Source organism: Triticum dicoccoides, chromosome 6A (assembly GCF_002162155.2).
Source record: "Triticum dicoccoides isolate Atlit2015 ecotype Zavitan chromosome 6A, WEW_v2.0, whole genome shotgun sequence".
In the NCBI taxonomy this organism is placed as follows: domain Eukaryota; kingdom Viridiplantae; phylum Streptophyta; class Magnoliopsida; order Poales; family Poaceae; genus Triticum; species Triticum dicoccoides.
Genome location: NC_041390.1, coordinates 369275807 through 369296864, shown reverse-complemented (window position 1 = coordinate 369296864; position 21058 = coordinate 369275807).

Here is a 21058-nt window from a genome sequence, read left to right as displayed (position 1 = left end):
CTTGTGATATGAAACTTTATTATGCAGTCTGTCGCTTTTATTACTTCCACATCACAAGATCGTATAAAGCTTATTTCTCCCACACTAATCATACATATTTAGAGCAATTTTTATTGCTTTGCACCGATGACAACTTACTTGAAGGATCTTATTCAATCCATAGGTAGATATGGTGGACTCTCATGGAAAAACTAGTTTAAGGGTATTTGGAAGCACAAGTAGTATCTCTACTTGGTGCTGAGAATTTGGCTAGCATGAGGGGAATAGGCAAGCTCAACATGTTGGATGATCCATGACAACATACTTTATCTCAGATATAAGAAAACATAACCCATTACGTTGTCTTCCTTGTCCAACATCAACTCTTTAGCATGTCATATTTTGATGAGTGCTCCCAATCATAAAAGATGTCAATAATAGTGTATTTATATGTGAAATCTCTCTTTCCTTATTACTTCATATTAATTGCAACGATGACCAAAGCTATGTCTGCCAACTCCCAACAACTTTTAATCATCACACTCTTTCTTTGTGAAGTCATTACTATCAATAAGATCAATATGAAGTTTTGTTTCTTCTTATTCTTTTTCTCTTTTCTTTTATTCACCCAAGATCATAGCAAGGAAATCAAGCCCTTGACTCAACACTAATCTTTATTATATAGCTCACAGGCTCGATTACATAGAGAGATAATAAAGTGAAACTCACAACTAGATCATACTAAGAACTTTTATTCTACTAGATCAAGATACTACTAATAGGATCAAACTAAGAAAAACGATAAAGATAGGAGTTGTGATTGTGATACGATACCGGGGCACCTCCCCCAAGCTTGGCGGTTGACAAGGGGAGTGCCCATACCCATGTGATTATATCTCCTTGGTTGATGAAGAAGGTGGAGGTGTTGTTGATGATGCGGGCTTGTCATCCATCTTCCAAGGCACAGGTTCACCATCATAAAAGGATGATCGAGTCTCCGGAATCCTCGAATCTATAGCCAAACTCATTCTTTTGAATCTATATTCATACTCATAGTCTTGGTTTTGCAGGTCATAGATTTGTGCTTGGAGGTGCGCGATCTTCTCATGTAGCTTGAAGATGGCCTCCTCGGTGTTCTTGGCATCCGGCTTGTACTTGTTAGTTAACTCCGCGAGCGTCGTGTGGCTAGCGTTGATTCCACGCTCCACCATCCCCTGGCACTTGAAAACTTGTTGCTCCATTGCTTCGAGCCTCGTCTCCACGCTTCCGGTTCCCCTTGGTCCCTCAGCATCGCGGATGTGCATCAACCCATCACGCATCTCAATGTTTTGAGGGTGTCGCAGCACCTCCGCGAGGTAAGGGTTGATGACCTTCTCGAAGAACTTGTCCTTGGAAGCACTTGGGGACGTCATGATAATCTAGATTTGTCAGAAAAACAGCTCGAAACAAGAACAAAGATTATTTGCGTGATATAGGAGTCAAAAACTTCGGGAGAATATATAGTGAATTTTTACCAACCAAAATATGTATCGTGCAAGAAAACAGAGTCCAAAAGGCACACAAGGTGCTCACGAGGTAGGGGGCGCGCCCAGGGGGGTAGGGCGCGCCCAGGGGGATAGGGCGCGCCCTCCACCCTCGTGGGGCCCTTGTGTCCTTCCCGGACTGCTACTTAATTTTCTATTTTTCTAAATATTCCAAAACGGAGAAATATTGCCTTAAAAATTGTTTTGGAGTCGGTTTACTTACCGTACCACATACCTATTCCTTTTCAGAGTCTGAAACGCTCTGGAAAGTGTCCCTTATGTATTCCTTCGGGGTTACGGTTTCAATAATATTGGTTTCAATATTTATGGGATTACCTGAGATATAATGTTTGATTCTTTGACCGTTTACCACCTTCGGATTTGTGCCTTCAAAGTTGTTGATTTTTATGGCACCGGAACGATAGACCTCCTCGATAAGATCGGGGCCTTCCCATTTAGAGAGAAGTTTTCCTGCAAAAAATCTTAAACAAGAGTAGTATAGCAATACATAATCACCTACATTAAACTCACACTTTTGTATCCTTTTGTCATGCCATCTTTTAACCTTTTCTTTAAACAACTTAGCATTTTCATAAGCTTGGGTTCTCCATTCATCAAGAGAGCTAATATCAAATAACCTCTTTTCACCGGCAAGTTTGAAATCATAATTGAGCTCTTTAATAGCCCAATATGCCTTATGTTCTAGTTCAAGAGGTAAGTGATATGATTTTCCATATACCATTTTATACAGAGACATACCCATACCTTATGTTCTAGGCCCATAATGCATCATTAAGTTTCTTGGACCAATTCTTTTTAGACCTATTGACAGTCTTTTGCAAAATTAATTTGAGTTCTCTATTACTCAATTCTACTTGACCAATAGACTGTGGGTGATACGGAGATGCAATTCTATGATTGACGTCATATTTAGCAAGAATTTTTCGGAAAGCACCATGAATAAAATGTGAACCACCATTAGTCATTAAATATCTAGGGACTCCAAACCTCGGAAAAATAGCTTCTTTATGCATTTTAATAGAAGTGTTATGATCAGCACTACTAGTTGGAATAGCTTCTACCAACTTAGTAACATAATCAACAGCAACTAAAATATGTGTATATCCATTAGAGGCAGGAAAAGGTCCCATATAATCAAAGCCCCAAACATCAAATGGTTCAATAACAAGTGAATAATTCATAGGCATTTCTTGGCGTCTACTAATATTACCAATTCTTTGACATTCATAAAAAGATAGGACAAACTTGCGGGCATCCTTGAAGAGAGTAGGCCAATAAAAACCGGATTGCAATACCTTATGTGCAGTTCTATCTCCCGCGTGGTGTCCTCCATAAGTTTTGGACTGGAACTTGCGTAGGATTTGTTCCTGTTCATGCTCAGGTACACAACGTCTAATAACACCATCTACTCCTTCTTTATAAAGATGTGGGTCATCCCAAAAGTAATGTCTCAAATCATAGAAGAACTCTTTCTTTTGTTGGTATGTGAAGCTAGGTGGTATAAATTTAGCAACTATGTAATTAGCATAATCAGCATACCAAGGGGTACTATGAGAAGTAATTATGACATTTAATTGTTCATCAGGAAAGCTATCATCAATAGGTAGTGGGTCATCAAGAACATTCTCTAACCTAGATAAGTTGTCTGCAACAGGGTTCTCAGCTCCGTTTCTATCAACAATATGCAGATCAAATTCTTGTAGCAAGAGATCCCATCTAAGAAGTCTAGGTTTAGCATCTTTCTTCTCCATAAGATATTTAATAGCAGCATGATCAGTGTGGATAGTTACTTTGGAATCAACAATATAAGGTCTGTACTTATCACAAGCAAATACAACTGCTAAAAGTTCTTTTTCAGTAGTAGCATAATTTCTTTGAGCATTGTCTAGAGTCTTACTAGCATAATGGATAACATTTAATTTCTTATCAACTCTTTGCCCTAGAACAGCACCTACAGCATAATCGCTAGCATCACACATAATTTCAAAGGGTAAATTCCAGTCAGGTGGCTGAACAATAGGTGCAGAGACTAATGCTTTCTTAAGTATTTCAAATGCTTCTACACAATCATCATCAAAGAAAAATGGTATATCTTTTTGTAATAAATTAGTCAGAGGCCGGGAAATTTTTGAGAAGTCCTTAATGAACCTCTTATAAAATCTGGCGTGACCAAGGAAACTTCTTATACCTTTGATGTCCTTGGGACATGGCATCTTTTCAATAGCATCAACCTTGGCTTTATCCACTTCAATACCTCTTTCAAAAACTTTATGCCCCAAGACAATACCCTCATTAACCATAAAGTGGCACTTTTCCCAATTCAAGACAAGATTAGTTTCTTCACATCTCTGCAAAACTCGATCAAGATTGCTCACGCAATCATCAAAAGAAGATCCATAGACGGAAAAGTCTTCCATGAAAACCTCACAAATCTTTTCACAAAAGTAAGAGAATATAGCCATCATGCATCTTTGAAAGGTAGCAGGTGCATTACATAAACCAAAAGGCATACGTCTATAAGCAAAAGTACCAAAAGGACATGTAAAAGTAGTCTTTGATTGATCTTTAGCCGACACAGGTATTTGAGAGAAACCGGAATAACCATCTAGAAAGCAGTAATGTGTTTGTGTGCATAATCTTTCTAGCATTTGATCGATAAAAGGTAAGGGGTAATGATCTTTCTTAGTAGCCTTATTTAATTTGCGGAAATCAATTACCATCCTATAACTTGTAATAATTATTTGTGGAATCAATTCATCTTTATCATTAGGAACAACAGTAATACCTCCCTTCTTAGGGACACAATGAACAAGACTTACCCACCGACTATCAGCAATAGGATAAATTATACCTGCCTCGAGAAGCTTTAGTATTTCTTTTCTTACCACTTCTTTCATTTTAGGATTCAGACGTCATTGAGGATCACGAACTGGTTTGGCATCTGCTTCCAAATTTATTTTATCTTGACATAGAGTGGTACTAATGCCCTTAAGATCATCAAGAGTATATCCAATAGAAGCATGGTGCTTCTTCAGAGTTTTCAATAATCTTTCTTCTTCACGCTCTGAAAGGTTAGAACTAATAATAACAGGATATATCTTCTTTTCATCAAGATAAGCATATATAAGATTATCAGGCAACGGTTTAAGCTCAAACACGGGATCACCCTTAGGTGGAGGGGGATCACCTAGGATTTCAACAGCCAAATTGTGTTTCAGCACAGGTTCCTGTTTAAAGAATACTTCATCTATTTCCCTTCTTTCATTCATAAACATATAATTCTCATGGTCTAGCAAATATTGTTCTAAAGGATCACTAGGAGGTGCGGCAATAGAAGCAAGACCAATAATTTCATCCTTACTAGGCAATTCTTCTTCACGGTGTTTGTCGGTGTCAAAACCGGCGGATCTCGGGTAGGGGGTCCCGAACTGTGCGTCTAGGCCGGATGGTAACAGGAGGCAGGGAACACGATGTTTTTTACCCAGGTTCGGGCCCTCTCGATGGAGGTAAATCCCTACTCCTGCTTGATTAATATTGATGATATGGGTAGTACAAGAGTAGATCTACCACAAGATCAAGGAGGCTAAACCCTAGAAGCTAGTCTATGGTATGATTGTTGTATATGGAGTTGATTGCCTATGGACTACCACCCTCCGGTTTATATAGACACCGGATAGGGTTAGGGTTACACAGAGTCGGTTACAATGGTAGGAGATCTTGAATATCCGCATCGCCAAGCTTGCCTTCCACGCCAAGGAAAATCCCATCCGGACACGGGACGAAGTCTTCAATCTTGTATCTTCATAGTCCAGGAGTCCGTCTGAAGGTATAGTCCGGCTACCCGAACACCCCCAAATCCAAGACTCCCTCAGTAGCCCCCGAACCAGGCTTCAATGACGATGAGTCCGGCGCGCAGATTGTTCGGCATTGCAAGGCGGGTTCTTCTCCAAATCTTGTGTACCTGTAGGAATAATGTCCGATTTTTGCAATGTAGTGCTCTTCGGCTCCCACGCCTAATAATGGCCGTCTTCCACATGTTCAAACGAATGCGAAAAGCCGGGGTGTTTTTTCATCCACACCCCTAGCCATATAAACGAGCCGCCTATTTAACGGGATGGGGATTTAGGTCCAAACCACATCTTCTCCTTTCCACGAGTTATCATCATAGCGCTTCCAGCAAAGATCCATTCCAACATGACCAGCCGTCGCAGCTCCTCCCCTCGCCCCTCTAGTCCCAAACCCGGGGACTGGGAGAGTTGCACCATCCCGCATAGCGAGTTAGCGTCACTTCAGGCCAAGGGATTTCTCCCTCAGGCATACATGGTCCCGGTCCGAGCCGGTCTCGCCACATACAATGGCGGAAAACAAGCGGAGAGCACCCCCAATCCTTCTAAAGGAGAGCGGGTGTGCCTCGTCCCCTATCTAATAAGGGGACTGGGATTTCCCATTCATCCATTTCTCCGCGGGCTCCTGGAGTTCTACGGCCTCCAGCCGCACAATCTCACGCCCGCCTCCGTATTGCATATTGCGGGTTTCGTCGCCATTTGCGAGCTATTTTTAGGCGTTGAGGCTCATTTCGCGCTGTGGAAGAGGTTATTCTGCCTGGTTCCCCGTTCTCAAAAGGGGTCTATATACCAAGTGGGCGGAGCCAAAGTATGGCGCGTCGCTGGGACCGGATACCTATCCGGAACCCCAAAGAAGGCGTCCGAGGACTGGCCTTTGGAATGGTTTTATATAGATGACGTCCCGCTACCGGACCCTATCCGGGTCGGTCTCCCTGAGTTTAACAGTGCTCCATTGAAGAAACGCTTGAGCTGGCATCCGCGGAGCTCTCAGAGAGAAAGCGACAGAGACGTCCTTTACCTGATGGGCCGGATAAGACTGTTGGCTCATTCCGGACTAACCATGATTGGAGTCATGGCCGCATGCATTATGCGGGGGGTGCAGCCGCTTCAATATAGAGGCCACCCCATGTGGGATTTCAACGGGGAGGATGACGCCACCTGTTATGGTCGTAAGGGGCCGGCCTCAGCTGCCGCCCTAGTAAAGATCTTATCCTCTTTGTACAAGGGAGAAAAGGAGGAATTCCTCCGCGTCAACCCGTAGACTGGATTTACTATGTACGATCCTCCAAGTTGGGTAAGTGAACAACTGCGCTTGCCCATTTGTTTTATACTCCCACGGTTAGATATGTAGTCTAACGACTTCAATGCAGGAACTGCGACAGGTGGTAAAGGATATAAATAGCCGCCCTCCACAGCCCGAGGTCCCATAACGGTCCCTCGATCCAGACTCCGAAGAGGATCCGGACATATCAGTGGAGCTTATCGACGGGGTGTTCCATCAGCTAAGCAAGGACAATACCTTGGTAGCCATCACGGCTGATTACCCAGGGTTAATCCCGGCCTCCCAGGTGACAGAAACCGGAGTCTCATTCCCTTGAGAGAGATTCCACTCTCACATATTCCGGTGTTTCTAACGACAACCGTGTTTTGCAGGGGAGATTTCCGAGGCAGGAGGCCGAATCTGCGGCGGCTAGCCAACGAGGGGCCGCAGGGCCCCATGGGGCAAAAAGGAATGTAGTCCGGACTGATATGCCGGCGCAAAGGTATAGCGCACCCTCTGTTTCCCTGGTGTTATTCTGTCAGGGCATATTAACGTTCGTGCTATCTTCAGAACGAAGAGACCTCGCCGGACTACATCCGGAGAGGTTGCCAATCGCGCCTCCACCAGCCAGGCTCCAACGTCTGGCCAGGAAGCGGAGGCGAGCACAAGGCGCGCACCGGACGCTCCTCCGACAGAGGATGCGGACAGGCTGTCTGCCACAAATTCTGAAGTGGAGAGTGCCATGAACCACAGGTGTCGCCGGACAGTTCTACACGACGCTTGTTTCTCCCAAGAGGCTTTAGATGCCTTTAATTTGGGAGATGCGTACCTCCGTGCCGCTCAAAATGGTTTAGCCAGAGCCACGGAGCAGTATGTAAAAGACATATGGGTAAGAAAATTTTGGTCAAATATATATATACCAGTAGCCCCCGAGACTTGAAACAGTTAGAGCAACTGATTTAAGGATCATTTAATATGCAAGTTCTTACAGAGAAGAATACTGTACTGTCCCAGGAGCTGGAAAAGTGCAAGGCCCAACTAGAGGCCGCACTAGCCGCAGCAGGGGAGCCCAAAGAGACCCCCTCAGGTAAGATACACTTCGAAAGATTAGTATTGTGTGGTGTGGGTGCAAATCTGACAAATAATGTTGCAGATGGCGCCGGACTCGATCCGGAAAAGCAACATCTCTTACGCCGGCTAAAGGCCAATGAGAGTACGTTGACAAAGGTGAGGCGAGAGAAGAATGATCTTCAGGATGCCAACACCAAGCTGGACGTCAAACTTAAAGATGTTCGTGGCCAGCTGTCGGACTCCACGAAGGAGAATCAGCGGCTTCGACGCGGCATTTTTAGTAAGTGCTTGAACGAACTTTGAAAAAAGAGTTTGGCGAGGAAGTCGACTAACAGAGTAATGTCTGTAGGTATGCTCACAGGTCGTCCTGCAGAGGAGATGCCCGGTTCTACGTGTGACCTTCTTCCCGAACTCATGCAACTGCACGAGCGAATTCGGCAGGCGATGCAAGGTGTTGCCCAAGCCTTATGGCCTGCCCACTCCATGCCCGAGGGCCTTGGAGAGCTTGCGGAGAAGCTGAAGGGAGCTCGGCGGCGCGTCCGGTTGTGGAAGATATCGGCATGTCGACAAGGCGCTAGGGAAGCCTGGGCCATGCTGAAGACCCGTTTTACGAGGTTTGACCCAAACCACATGGCCGAGGTCGGACGAGTGGGGCCTGACGGGTAGGAGATCCCTGTGAGCTTAGTATACGGCCAAGTAGAGTTGGCCGCAAAGTATTCCCAGCAGGACTGTAAATTAGACAGCCTGTTAGATGGTATAGAAGAGGAATACAATCAGTCAGAATGACTATGTAATTTTGAATTGACATGTGTAATGCCTTCTAGCCGGATTGTAGATCGTTTGTCGTTGCCGACCTTTTCGCTTCAACCTCGGGACCTGACGGTCTGGAGTGTGTCTGAATACCATAGCGGTTATATAAGAACCGTGGTATGCGTGGAGACCAGGTGTAGGGGTCATTAGTGCTTTATCAGACAAGTGCCCAACTAGTTATGTTATATTACATGGTTAGTAAGAAACATCTTCCAGAGAGAATAGTTCCGTTAGGGGTTCCTTTTGCTGGGAGGCATGCCCTAAAGTGCATGTCTGGACTGCGTAAAAATACGCAGAAAAAAGCATCTGGGGGCGCATAAAATGAGTGAAAAGATCATCTTTTATCTCACCGACCGAATATTCCCTTAAGAACGCTAGCTTTCGGCTTCACCCAGTCTGAGGTACACATCCGGCTGACCCGGCAGTAACAATCGCAGAGGTGCTCCCTTTACTGCCTAGCCAAACAATCGGGAACGTAGGGGTAAGCACAGGAGCCAGGCAACCCAGCTTGGCCAAAACTTAAGTCATATCGATGCATATAATGGTGAAGAAAAAGGTACATGCGGAAGTTTGACGCATGTGTTGGGCGTGAAGCCCGTATAAATAAGCTTCTATTAAAGAAGCCCCCAGGTTTAATGAGCGCGAGTGGCGCGTCACTAGATGAGCCTTTAAGGGCTATAAAAGAAAAGAGGGGAAGGAGAGAAATGTAAGACAGAAAAATGCAAAAAATGGACAGAGGAAGGAGACGAACACAGAGTCCGGCGCTAGGCATAGAATCTTCGGAGACGGGTGGCGTTCCACGGGTTTGGCTTGAGTCGGTTATCCGACGCATTTCGCAGGCGGTACGCCCCGCCAGTCAGGACTTGGTCGATTATGAATGGACCTTCCCACTTGGGCTTGAGTTTGTCCTTTTTCTTATCCGGCAGGCGTAGAACTACTTCGCCAACATTGTAATTTTTGGCCCGTACTTCTCTGCTTTGATATCTTTGGGCCTGCTGTTGATACAATGCGGAACGGGCTTTTGCCACGTCACGCTCCTCCTCCAGGGCGTCCAAGTTGTCCTGCCGATCGAGCTCGGCTTCTCTTTCTTCGTACATGTGCACTCTAGGTGAGTCATGAATTATGTCGCAGGGCAGAACTGCCTCTGCATCGTACACCATAAAAAATGGTGTGTATCCGGTGGTGCGATTTGGCGTGGTCCGCAGCCCCCATAGCACGGAGTCGAGCTCCTCTACCCAGTGCGTGTTAGATTCCTTGAGGGACCGCACCTGTCTGGGTTTAATGCCGCTCATGATAAGACCATTTGCACGTTCGACCTGGCCGTTGGTTTGTGGGTGATAGACGGAAGCATAATCGAGCTTGATGCCCATGTTTTTGCACCAGAGTTTTACCTCGTCGGCGGTAAAGTTTGTACCGTTATCGGTTATGATGCTGTGGGGGATGCCATAACGGTGTACAACCCCGGATATGAAGTCTATCACAGGTCCGGATTCGGCCGTTTTAAGAGGCTTGTCTTCTATCCATTTGGTGAATTTATCCACCATGACCAGTAAGTATTTTTTCCTATCGGTCCGACCTTTAAGGGGTCCGACCATGTCAAGCCCCCAGACCGCAAAAGGCCAGGTGATGGGTATAGTTTGGAGTGCGGTGGGTGGCATATGGCTTTGGTTGGCAAAAAGTTGGCAACCAGCGCATTGTTGGACTAGGTCCTGAGCGTCTGCCCGGGCCATCGGCCAATAAAAGCCTGTACGGAAAGCCTTGCTAACAAGGGACCGAGTAGCGGCGTGGTGACCACCGAGTACGGCATGAATTTCAGCCAGAAGGTTCCGCCCTTCCTCTTAGGAGATGCACCTTTGAAGGACTCCGGTAGTGCTTTTCTTATAAAGCTCTCCCTCATGGACTCTATAGGCTTTAGATCGCCGCACTATGCAGCGGGCCTCGTTTTGGTCCTTAGGGAGTTCCTGCCTAGTAAGGTAGGCTAGGAATGGTTCTGTCCACGGGGCGATAACCGCCATTATTACGTGGGCTGAAGGTGTAATTTCATTGGCAGAGCCTCCAATTGTGTCAGATTTTTCGGCATCGAGTGGTGCGGCTGGGTTCGGGCTGTTATTTGCGGGTTCCCCCTCCCATGCTACGGATGGCTTGAACAATCTTTCCAAAAAGATGTTGGGGGGACTGCATCGCGTTTTGCTTCGATGCATGCCAGGACGTCCGCTGCTTGATTGTTTTGTTGGGCTATATGGTGAAACTCCAGCCCTTCGAACCGAGCTGACATTTTTAGGACGGCGTTGCGGTAAGCTGCCATTTTTGGGTCCTTGGCGTCGAAGTCTCCATTTATTTGGGATATCTCGAGGTTTGAATCCCTGCATACCTCTAGGCGCTGGATACCCATGGATACTGCTATCCGGAGACCATGTAGGAGGGCCTCATATTCGGCTACATTGTTGGAATCCGTGTACATGATCTAGAGCACATATTGGACTGTGTCTCCTGTGAGGGACGTCAGGACGACGCCAGCCCCCAGTCCGGCCAACATTTTGGAGCCGTCGAAATGCATAATCCAGTTTGAATATGTGCCGTCATCTTTAGGGAGCTCGGCCTCCGTCCATTCTGCGATGAAGTCGGCCAAAACTTGTGATTTAATAGCTCGCCATGGCTTATAGGTTATATCGAACGGGAGAAGCTCGATGGCCCATATTGCAATCGGGCCCGTTGCATCGCCGTTGTTGATAATATCGTTTAGTGGCACTTCCGAGGCTACTGTTATGGAACACTCTTGAAAGTAGTGTCGTAGCTTCCGGGATGCCATGAATACCGCGTATGCAATCTTTTGATAATGCGGGTACCGTGATTTGCATGGAGTGAGGACAGTGGACACGTACTAGACCGACCTTTGAAGGGGGAATTTGTGTCCGTCCGTTTCCCGCTCGACAACGAGCACTGCGCTGACAACTTGGTGTGTTGCTGCAATGTACAATAACATTGGTTCACCGGTGATTGGCGCGGCCAGGACTGGGTTTGTTGCCAATATGGCTTTTATTTCATCAATTCCGGCCGTGGCGGCATCCGTCCACTCGAAGTGTTCGGTGCACCGAAGGAGGCGATAAAGGGGTAGTGCCTTTTCTCCCAAGAGGGAGATGAAGCGGCTTAAAGCCGCCACGCACCCGGTTAATTTTTGTATTTGTTTAAGGTCCTTTGGGACATCCAATTGTGACAAAGCTCGGATCTTGGCTGGGTTTGCTTCAATTCCTCTACCGGATACAATGATGCCCAAGAGCTTTCTGGCTGGAACGCCGAAGACGCATTTTTCTGGGTTGAGCTTGATGTCATATTGTCGGAGGTTATCGAATGTAAGCCTCAAGTCGTTTACTAGGGATTCGACATGTCTTGATTTGACGACGACATCATCCACATACGCCTCCACTGTTTTGCTGATCTGGTTTGCCAGACATGTCTGGGTCATGCGCTGATATGTTGTGCCGGCGTTTTTAGCCCGAAGGGCATTGTGTTGAAGCAGAATGGGCCGTATGGTGTGATGAATGCTGTTGTAGCTTGGTCTAATTCTGCCATCTTGAGTTGATGGTAACCGGAGTATGCGTCGAGGAAACACAACAAATCGTGTCCTACGGTGGCATCGATAATTTGATCGATGCGGGGGAGGGGAAAGGGATCCTTTGGGCAAGCCTTGTTAAGGTCTTTAAAATCGAGACACAGGCGCCAGGATTTGTCCTTCTTTGGTACCATCACCAGGTTTGCTAGCCAGTCCGGATGTTTTATGTCTCTGATGAATCCGGCCTCTAATAGCTTGGATAGCTCCTCTCCCATAGCCTGTCTCTTGGGTTCGGAAAAATGCCAAAGGGCTTGTTTGACAGGTTTAAATCCTTTTAGGATATTTAAGCTGTGTTCGGCCAGCCTGCGTGGGATCCCTGGCATGTTTGAAGGGTGCCAGGCGAAGATGTCCCAGTTCTCTCGTAGGAACTCTCGCAGTGCGGGGTCTGCATCAGGGTTCAGTCGTGCCCCGATTGAAGCTGTTTTGTTGGGGTCCGTTGGATGGACCTGGAATTTGACTATTTCGTCGGCTGGCTTGAAGGATGTGGATTTGGATCTCTTATCGAGTATCACATCATCCCTGTTAACCGTGGAGCGCAGCGCAGTCAGTTCCTCGGCCGCTAAGGCTTCGGATAGCGCCTCAAGGGCTAATGCGGCCGTCTTGTTTTCGGCGCGGAGTGCTATGTCCAGATCACTAGCTAGAGTGATAATTCCATTCGGCCCGGGCATCTTAAGCTTCATGTACCTGTAATGGGGTATTGCTTGGAAGATTGTGAATGCTTCCCGCCCTAGTAAAGCGTGATGGCCAATTTTTAAACGGGGCCACCTGAAACGTGACTTCTTCGGACCTATAATTATCCGGCGTGCCGAACACCACATCTAGTGTGATTTTTCCTGTGCAGCGCGCTTCCCGACTGGGGATTATTCCTCTAAAGGTTGTGCTGCTTCGCTCGATGCGGTTCCAGTCTATTTCCATTTTTTGAAGGGTTTCCTCATAAATGAGGTTCAGTCCGCTGCCTCCATCCAGGAGCACCTTGGTGAGGCGAAAGCCGTCCACTATGGGACTGAGGACCAATGCGGCTGGTGCTCGGGCTGTTCGGAATCTAGGTTCATCACTTGCGTTGAAGGTAATAGCAGTGTCACTCCATGGATTTATTGTTGCAACTTGATAGACTTTGGCGAGGCTGCGGAGTGTTGTTTTTCGCATATTGTTTGATGTGAAAGTCTCGAAGACTGTGAGAACGGTACTGGTGTCCTCGGGTTGGCTTTCTGCGGCCTCCAGGATTAAGAGGTCCTCGCCAATTTTGGCCACCTGTCGGAGTATCCAACATGCTCTAAGGTTGTGAGTTGGTGTGGCGTCCTCAGTACTATCAATTCTACAGGGTCCATCAAGCCATCTTTCCAGTACGGTTCCATGCCCTGTAGAGGGTTTTGGCTTTTTGGTGTTTATCCCGGGTGTCCTATGATGATGCACCCTCTTAGTTCGGACGGGATTACTATTCAAGGCCGGATTATCCCAAAATTTTATTTCGGTTTTCCAGGCGCTTTCCATCGCACAGTATTTTTGTACTATGGACGCCAAGTCAGCGAAGCATGTAATATCACGACGACTTACGGCGTTAAGGATTCCCTCGTCCGTGCAATTACTGTAGAAAATAGAGATTGCGTCTCCCTCGCGGCAATCCTTTATCCTGTTCATAACCAGAAGGAATCTGGCCCAGTAATGATGTACTGTTTCCTCGGGCCTCTGCCTGATTTGGGAGAGATCGCTTATGTTCGGGTGGGCGGGTGTCGTTGAATCTGAAACCTCACCCAATCCAAGATTCGGAGGCCGAAGAGTTTCCGAACTCTGAAGTTCAGATTCTTGGACGTTATCCAACGAATCTAGCCCGTTGCCTGATCCTAAGCTCAGGTCTTGAGTTACATCCTCCTCTCCGCGGGTATCCGGCTTGGAGGAGTCGAGAATTCGGACGTAGCTAGTCCTTAAAATAGATGAAGGGTCGCTGCACTGCGCCTCTACCATGGCAATGTGGTGGGTGACTTGGGGAGAGTTAATTTCTCTTAGATGGGGTTCAAGCCCAACCTGGTCGTAATCCGTAGCGACCCCCAGGGCGGCGATGCGATCCAAGAGCTCGTTTACGGAAGAGAGCTCCATTGGATCTAGCTGCTCGATGAGCTCCGAGCTGACATGTAGGTTGCTTTTGATGACCCGAGAGGTCACCGTCGGCGCAACAGCCGAACAGGCGGTCATGAGAAAACCACCTAGCCGGAGGGTTTGGCCGACAGCCAAGGCTCCCTTAGCAACGGTGCCGTCTTTAAAGACGGGAGGAGGCATCCTTCCTGATTGTGACGGCACAGAGGAACTCTCAATGAAAGCACCAATGTCGGTGTCAAAACCGGCGGATCTCGGGTAGGGGGTCCCGAACTGTGCGTCTAGGCCAGATGGTAACAGGAGGCAGGGAACACGATGTTTTTTACCTAGGTTCGGGCCCTCTCGATGGAGGTAAAACCCTACTCCTTCTTGATTAATATTGATGATATGGGTAGTACAAGAGTAGATCTACCACGAGATCAAGGAGGCTAAACCCTAGAAGCTAGCCTATGGTATGATTGTTATATATGGAGTTGATTGCCTACAGACTACCACCCTCCGGTTTATATAGACACCGGATAGGGTTAGGGTTACACAGAGTCGGTTACAATGGTAGGAGATCTTGAATATCCGCATCGCCAAGCTTACCTTCCACGCCAAGGAAAGTCCCATCCGGACACGGGACGAAGTCTTCAATCTTGTATCTTCATAGTCCAGGAGTCCACCAGAACACCCCCTAATCTAGGACTCCCTTAGTGTTGTTTACCAAATTTAGAGAAATTAAATTCATGAGTCATATCATATAAGCCGTCAGTAACAACATCCCTTGTGAAATCTATGGTAGCATTAACAGTATTTAAGAAGGGTCTACCAAATATAATGGGACAAAAGCTATCTTGTGGGGAACCAAGAACAAGAAAATCAGCAGGATATTTAGTTTTCCCGCACAAGACTTCAACATCTCTAACAATTCCCACTGCTGAAATAGTATCTCTATTAGCAAGTTTAATTGTAACATCAATTCCTTCTAACTCAGCAGGTGCAATTTCATGCTTAATTTCTTCGTATAAGGTATGCGGTATAACACTAGCACTAGCACCCATATCACATAAGCCACGATAACAATGATCTCCTATTTTAATAGAAATAACAGGCACGCCTACCACAGGTCTATGTTTATCTTTAGCACAAGGTTTAGCAATTCTAGAAGTTTCACCGCAGAACTGAATAACATGCCAATCAATATTATCAGACAAGAGATCTTTAACAATAGCAATATTAGGTTCTACTTTAACTTGCTCAGGAGGTGTATATGTTTTAATATTGCTTTTATGAACCACAGTTGAAGCTTTAGCATGATCCTTTATCCTAGCAGGGAAAGGTGGTTTCTCAACATAGCAAGTAGGAACAACAGGATCATTATAAGTGACAGTCTTTTCCTCAACTTTAATTGATGCAGCTACTTTTACTTATATGGGAGGATGATATTTAAACCACTTCTCCTTATATGGGAGGATGATATTTAAACCACTTCTCCTTAGAAAGATCAACATAAGTCGCAAAAGATTCACAGAAAGAAGCTACTATCTCAGAATCAAGTCCATATTTAGTGCTGAACTTATGGAAAATATCGGTATCCATAAAATATTTAACACAATAAACTTAGGTGTCATACCTGACTCCTTACCATTATCGAGGTCCCAATCTTCAGAGTTGCGTTTAATTCTTTCCAATAAATCCCATTTGAATTCAATAGTCTTCATCATAAAAGAGCCAACACAAGAAGTATCAAGCATGGTGCGATTGTTACCAGAAAGCCGAGCATAAAAATTTTGAATAATCATTTCTCTTGAGAGCTCATGATTGGGGAATGAATATAACATTGACTTAAGCCTCCCCCAATCTTGAGCGATGCTTTCTCCTTCGCGAGGCCAAGAATTATATATATAATTGCGATCACGATGAACAAGATGCATAGGATAAAACTTCTGATGAAATTCCAATTTCAATCGTTTGTAATTCCAAGACCTCATATCATCACATGGCTTATACCATGTCGATGCATCTCCCCTCAAAGATATGAGGAACACCTTCTTCTTAACAAAATCTCCGGGTACACCTGCAAGCTTAAATAATCCACAAACTTCATCCACATATATCAGATGTTCATCAGGATGTTTTGTTACATCTCCTAAAAAAGGATTAGCTAGCAGTTTTTCTATTATACCCAAAGGAACTTCAAAGCAAGTATTTTCATTTTCATATTCATTTTCAGTAGGTTCAGTGGGTTGAGGAGAAACTCTACTGGTCGGGGTGAAGATACCCCGAACAAGCCCCTCTGAGGATTACCTTCCATAGTAACAAGTGAAAGTAAATTTCAGCACACTACATAAATTTGTCCTTACCAAATTCCACCTACCAAAGGCGCTTCACTCCCCGACAACGGCGCCAGAAAAGAGTCTTGATGACCCACAAGTATAGGGGATCTCTTTTTGTCCTTTTGATAAGTAAGAGTGTCGAACCCAATGAGGAGCATAAGGAAATGACAAGCAGTTTTCAGCAAGGTATTCTCTGCAAGTACTGAAATAAGTGGTAACAGATAGTTTTGTGATAAGATAATTTGTGACGAGCAACAAGTAACAAAAGTAAATAATGTGAAGCAAGGTGGCCCAATCCTTTTTGTAGCAAAGGTCAAGCCTGGAAAAACTCTTATATAAGGAAAAGTGCTCCCGAGGATACATGGGAATATCGTCAAGCTAGTTTTCATCACATTCATATGATTCACGTTCGGTACTTTGATAATTTGATATGTGGGTGAACCGGTGCTTGGGTGCTATTCTTACTTGAACAAGCATCCCACTTATGATTAACCTCTATTGCAAGCATCCGCAACTACAACAAAAGTATTAAGGTAAACCTAACCATAGCATGAAACATATGGATCCAAATCAGCCCCTTACAAAGTAACGCATAAACTAGGGTTTAAGCTTCTGTCACTCTAGCAACCCATCATCTACTTATTACTTACCAATGCCTTCCTCTAGGCCCAAATAATGGTGATGTGTTATGTAGTCGACGATCACATAACACCACTAGAGGCTAGACAACATACATCTCATCAAAATATCGAACGAATACCAAATTCACATGACTACTAATAGCAAGACTTCTCCCTTGTCCTCAGGAACAAATGTAACTACTCACAAAGCATATTCATGTTCGTAATCAGAGGGGTAATAATATGCATAAAGGATCTGAACATATGATCTTCCACCAATTAAACCAACTAGCATCAACTACAAGGAGTAATTAACACTACTAGCAACCTACTTGCAGCAATCCCGGACTTGGAGACAAGAATTGGATACAAGAGATGAACTAGGGTTTTGAGATGAGATGGTGCTGATGAAGATGTTGATGGAGATTGCCCTCTCCCGATGAGAGGAGCGTTGGTGATGATGATGGCGATGATTTCCCCCTCCAGGAGGGAAGTTTCCCTGGCAGAACAGCTCTGCCGGAGCCATAGATTGGTTCCGCCAAGGTTCCGCCTCGTGGCAGCGGAGTTTCATCCCGAAAGGTTGCTTCTTATTTTTTTCTCAACGAAAGACTTCATATAGGAGAAGATGGTCATCGGAGAGCCACCAGGGGGCCCACGAGGTAGGGGGCGCGCCATCCACCCTCGTGGGAAGGTTGTGGGCCCCCTGGTCTTCATCTTTGGCGAGGATTTTTCATTATATATTATAAGGTATTCTGTGGAGTTTCAGGACTTTTGGAGTTGTGCAGAATAGGTGTCTAATATTTGCTCCTTTTCCGGCCCAAAGTTCCAGCTGCCGGCATTCTCCCTCCTTATGTAAACCTTGTAAAATAAGAGAGAATAGCCATAAGTATTGTGACATAATGTGAAATAACAGCCCATAATGCAATAAATATCGATATAAAAGCATGATGCAAAATGGACGTATCAAATACTGCTCCCATCGGGACAGCCTCCAAGCACGCCATCTTGTAGCTGATATAAAGAGTTTGTCTCGCCTGAGGACGACTCACCGTCGGAACAGATGGCCGTCTCACCGCCATCCATTGATCCTTCAGAAAACTCACCTCCATGGATGCAACCCACGAAGGCATGCTTTATGGCGGGTTGGGCCCGGGCGGATCTCGCACGCTGAGCCATCTCGATGATGTTGGTGCAGACGTCCGGCTGAGGGCCGGTTCACCGTTACGGCCAATGAAGACATGAATTGCGCCGAAGGGGACCCGGTACCCATACTCATTCGAGCCAGCCTCGGGGCCCCAGCATTCGTCGTTGATGTAGAGTTTGCAGTGACGACTCTTGGTCATCCGACCCACAGCGTATCCCTTGAGCCCTTCGAAGTTGCCCTTCAAGAACTCAAATCCACCGTGCGCTGGCCCCATGGTGGGCGCCAACTGTCTTGGAATTGTCATGGCAGATGTCCTAGAAAAAGGACTTAGTCATAGGGCCATCGGAACTAGGAAGCTTAAAGGGGTTAATCGGGACAAAGGACACGAGAGATTTATACTAGTTCTGCCCTTATGATGAAGGTAAAAGCCTATGTCTAGTTGTGTTGGAATTGCTAGGGTTTCGAAGACCAGGGAGCGAAAATGCTTGTCCTGGCTTTGAGTTGTTGTTTCTTGCTGAGGGAGTCCTGGATTAGGGGGTCTCCGGACAGCCGGACTATATTCTTTGGCCGGACTGTTGGACTATGAAGATACAAGATTGAAGACTTCGTCTCGTGTCCGGGTGGGACTCTACTTGGCGTGGAAGGCAAGCTAGGCAATACAGATGTGCATATCTCCTCCTTTGTAACCGACCTTGTGTAACCCTAACCCTCTCCGGTGCCTATATAAACCGAAGGTTTTTAGTCCATAGGACAACAACCACAACATACAATCCTACCATAGGCTAGCTTCTAGGGTTTAGCCTCTTTGATCTCGTGGTAGATCTACTCTTGTACTACCCATATCATCAATATTAATCAAGCAGGACGTAGGGTTTTTCCTCCATCAAGAGGGCCCGAACCTGGGTAAAACATCGTGTCCCCTGCCTCCTGTTACCATCCGGCCTAGACGCACAGTTCGGGACCCCCTACCCGAGATCCGGCAGTTTTGACACCGACATTGGTGCTTTCATTGAGAGTTCCTCTGTGTCGTCGCCAGAAGGAAGGATGTCTCGTCTCGTCTTTAAAGACGGTACTACTGCCGAGGGAGCTTTGGCTATCGGCCAAACTCTCCGGCTAGGCGGTTTCATCATGACCGCCTGTTCGGCCTCCCTGCCAATGATGACTTCTCGGGTCATCGAAAACAGCCTCCACGTCAAATCGGCACTCGCCGAACAAATGGATCCAATAGAGCTTGCCTCCTTAAACGAGCTCTTAGATCGCATTGTCGCCCTGGGAGTCTTTACGGACTATGATCGGATTGGGCTTAAACCCGTTCAAAGGGAGATTAACTCTCTGCCGGTCACCCTTCATATTGAAGTGGTGGAGGAACAATGCGGCGACCTTTCCTCCATCTTGAGGACCAACTATGTCCGGATTCCTGAGCTCTCTGAGCCAGACGCCCGTTCACGGGAGGACAACACCCAATCCCTGAACTTAGAGTCAGGCAGCGATCCAAAGTTATCGGGTCACACCCCGGAACCGGAACTTTCAAAATTGGAAATTCCTCAGCCCCTGGATCCCAGATCAGGTGTGGGTTCAGATTCAATTACACCCACCCACCCAAACATAAGCGATCTTTCCCACATCAGGCAAGAGCTCCAGGAAACAGTACATCACTACCGGGCCAGATTCCTCCTTGCGATGAACAAGGTAAAGGACTGTCGTGAGGAAGACGCAATCTTATTTTTCCGCAATAATTGAATGGACAAGGGAATCCTTAACGCCATAAATCATCGTGAGATAACACGCTTGGCTGACTTGGCATCCATAGTACAAAAGTATTGTGCGATGGAAAGTGAGTGGAAAGCCGAAACAAACTTTTGGGATAATCCGGCCCTGAACACAAACCCAGTCCGAAATAAAAGGGTGCATTATCACAATACACCCGGGTTAACTACAAAAAAGGAAAAGGCCTCTACTGGCAAAGAACCGTACTGGAGGGATGGCTCAACGGACCCTTGAAAATTCATAGTACAGCTGATGCAATACCAACGCACAGCCTTAGAGCATGTTGGATACTCCGGCAGGTGGCCAAAAGTGGTGAGGATCTACTCCTCCCAAATACCACAGAGCACCATCCCGTGGACAACAATATTGTGTTAACGTTCTTTGAGACCTTCGCGTCAAATAACAGACGCAAGCGAACACTCTGCAGCATGGCCGAAATCTGCCATGTAGCAGCAATAAATCCTTGGAGTGACCCGGCTATTACCTTCAATGCCAGTGACGAACCTAAATTCCAAACAGCCCGAGCACCAGCCGCACTGGTCCTCAGTCCAATCGTGGACGGCTTTCGACTCACCAAGGTAATCATGGACGACGGCAGCGGATTAATCCTCATCTATGAGGAAACCCTTCAAAAGATGGAAATAGACTGGAGCCGCATTGAGCAAAGTAGCACAACCTTTAGAGGAATCATCCCTAGTCGGGAAGCACGCTGTGCTGGGAAAATCACACTAGATGTGGTATTCGGCACGCCGGATAATTACAGGTCCGAAGAAATTACATTCCAAGTGGCCCGTTCAGCAGTGGTTATCATGCTCTTTTAGGATGGGAGGCATTCACAATCTTCCAAGACGTACCACATTATGGGTACATGAAGCTCAAAATGCCCGGGCCCAACGGAATCATCACTCTCGCCAGCGATCCAGACACAGCACTCCGCGCCGAAAACAAAACAGCCGCATTAGCGCTCGAGGCATTATCCGATGCCCTCTCGGCCGAGG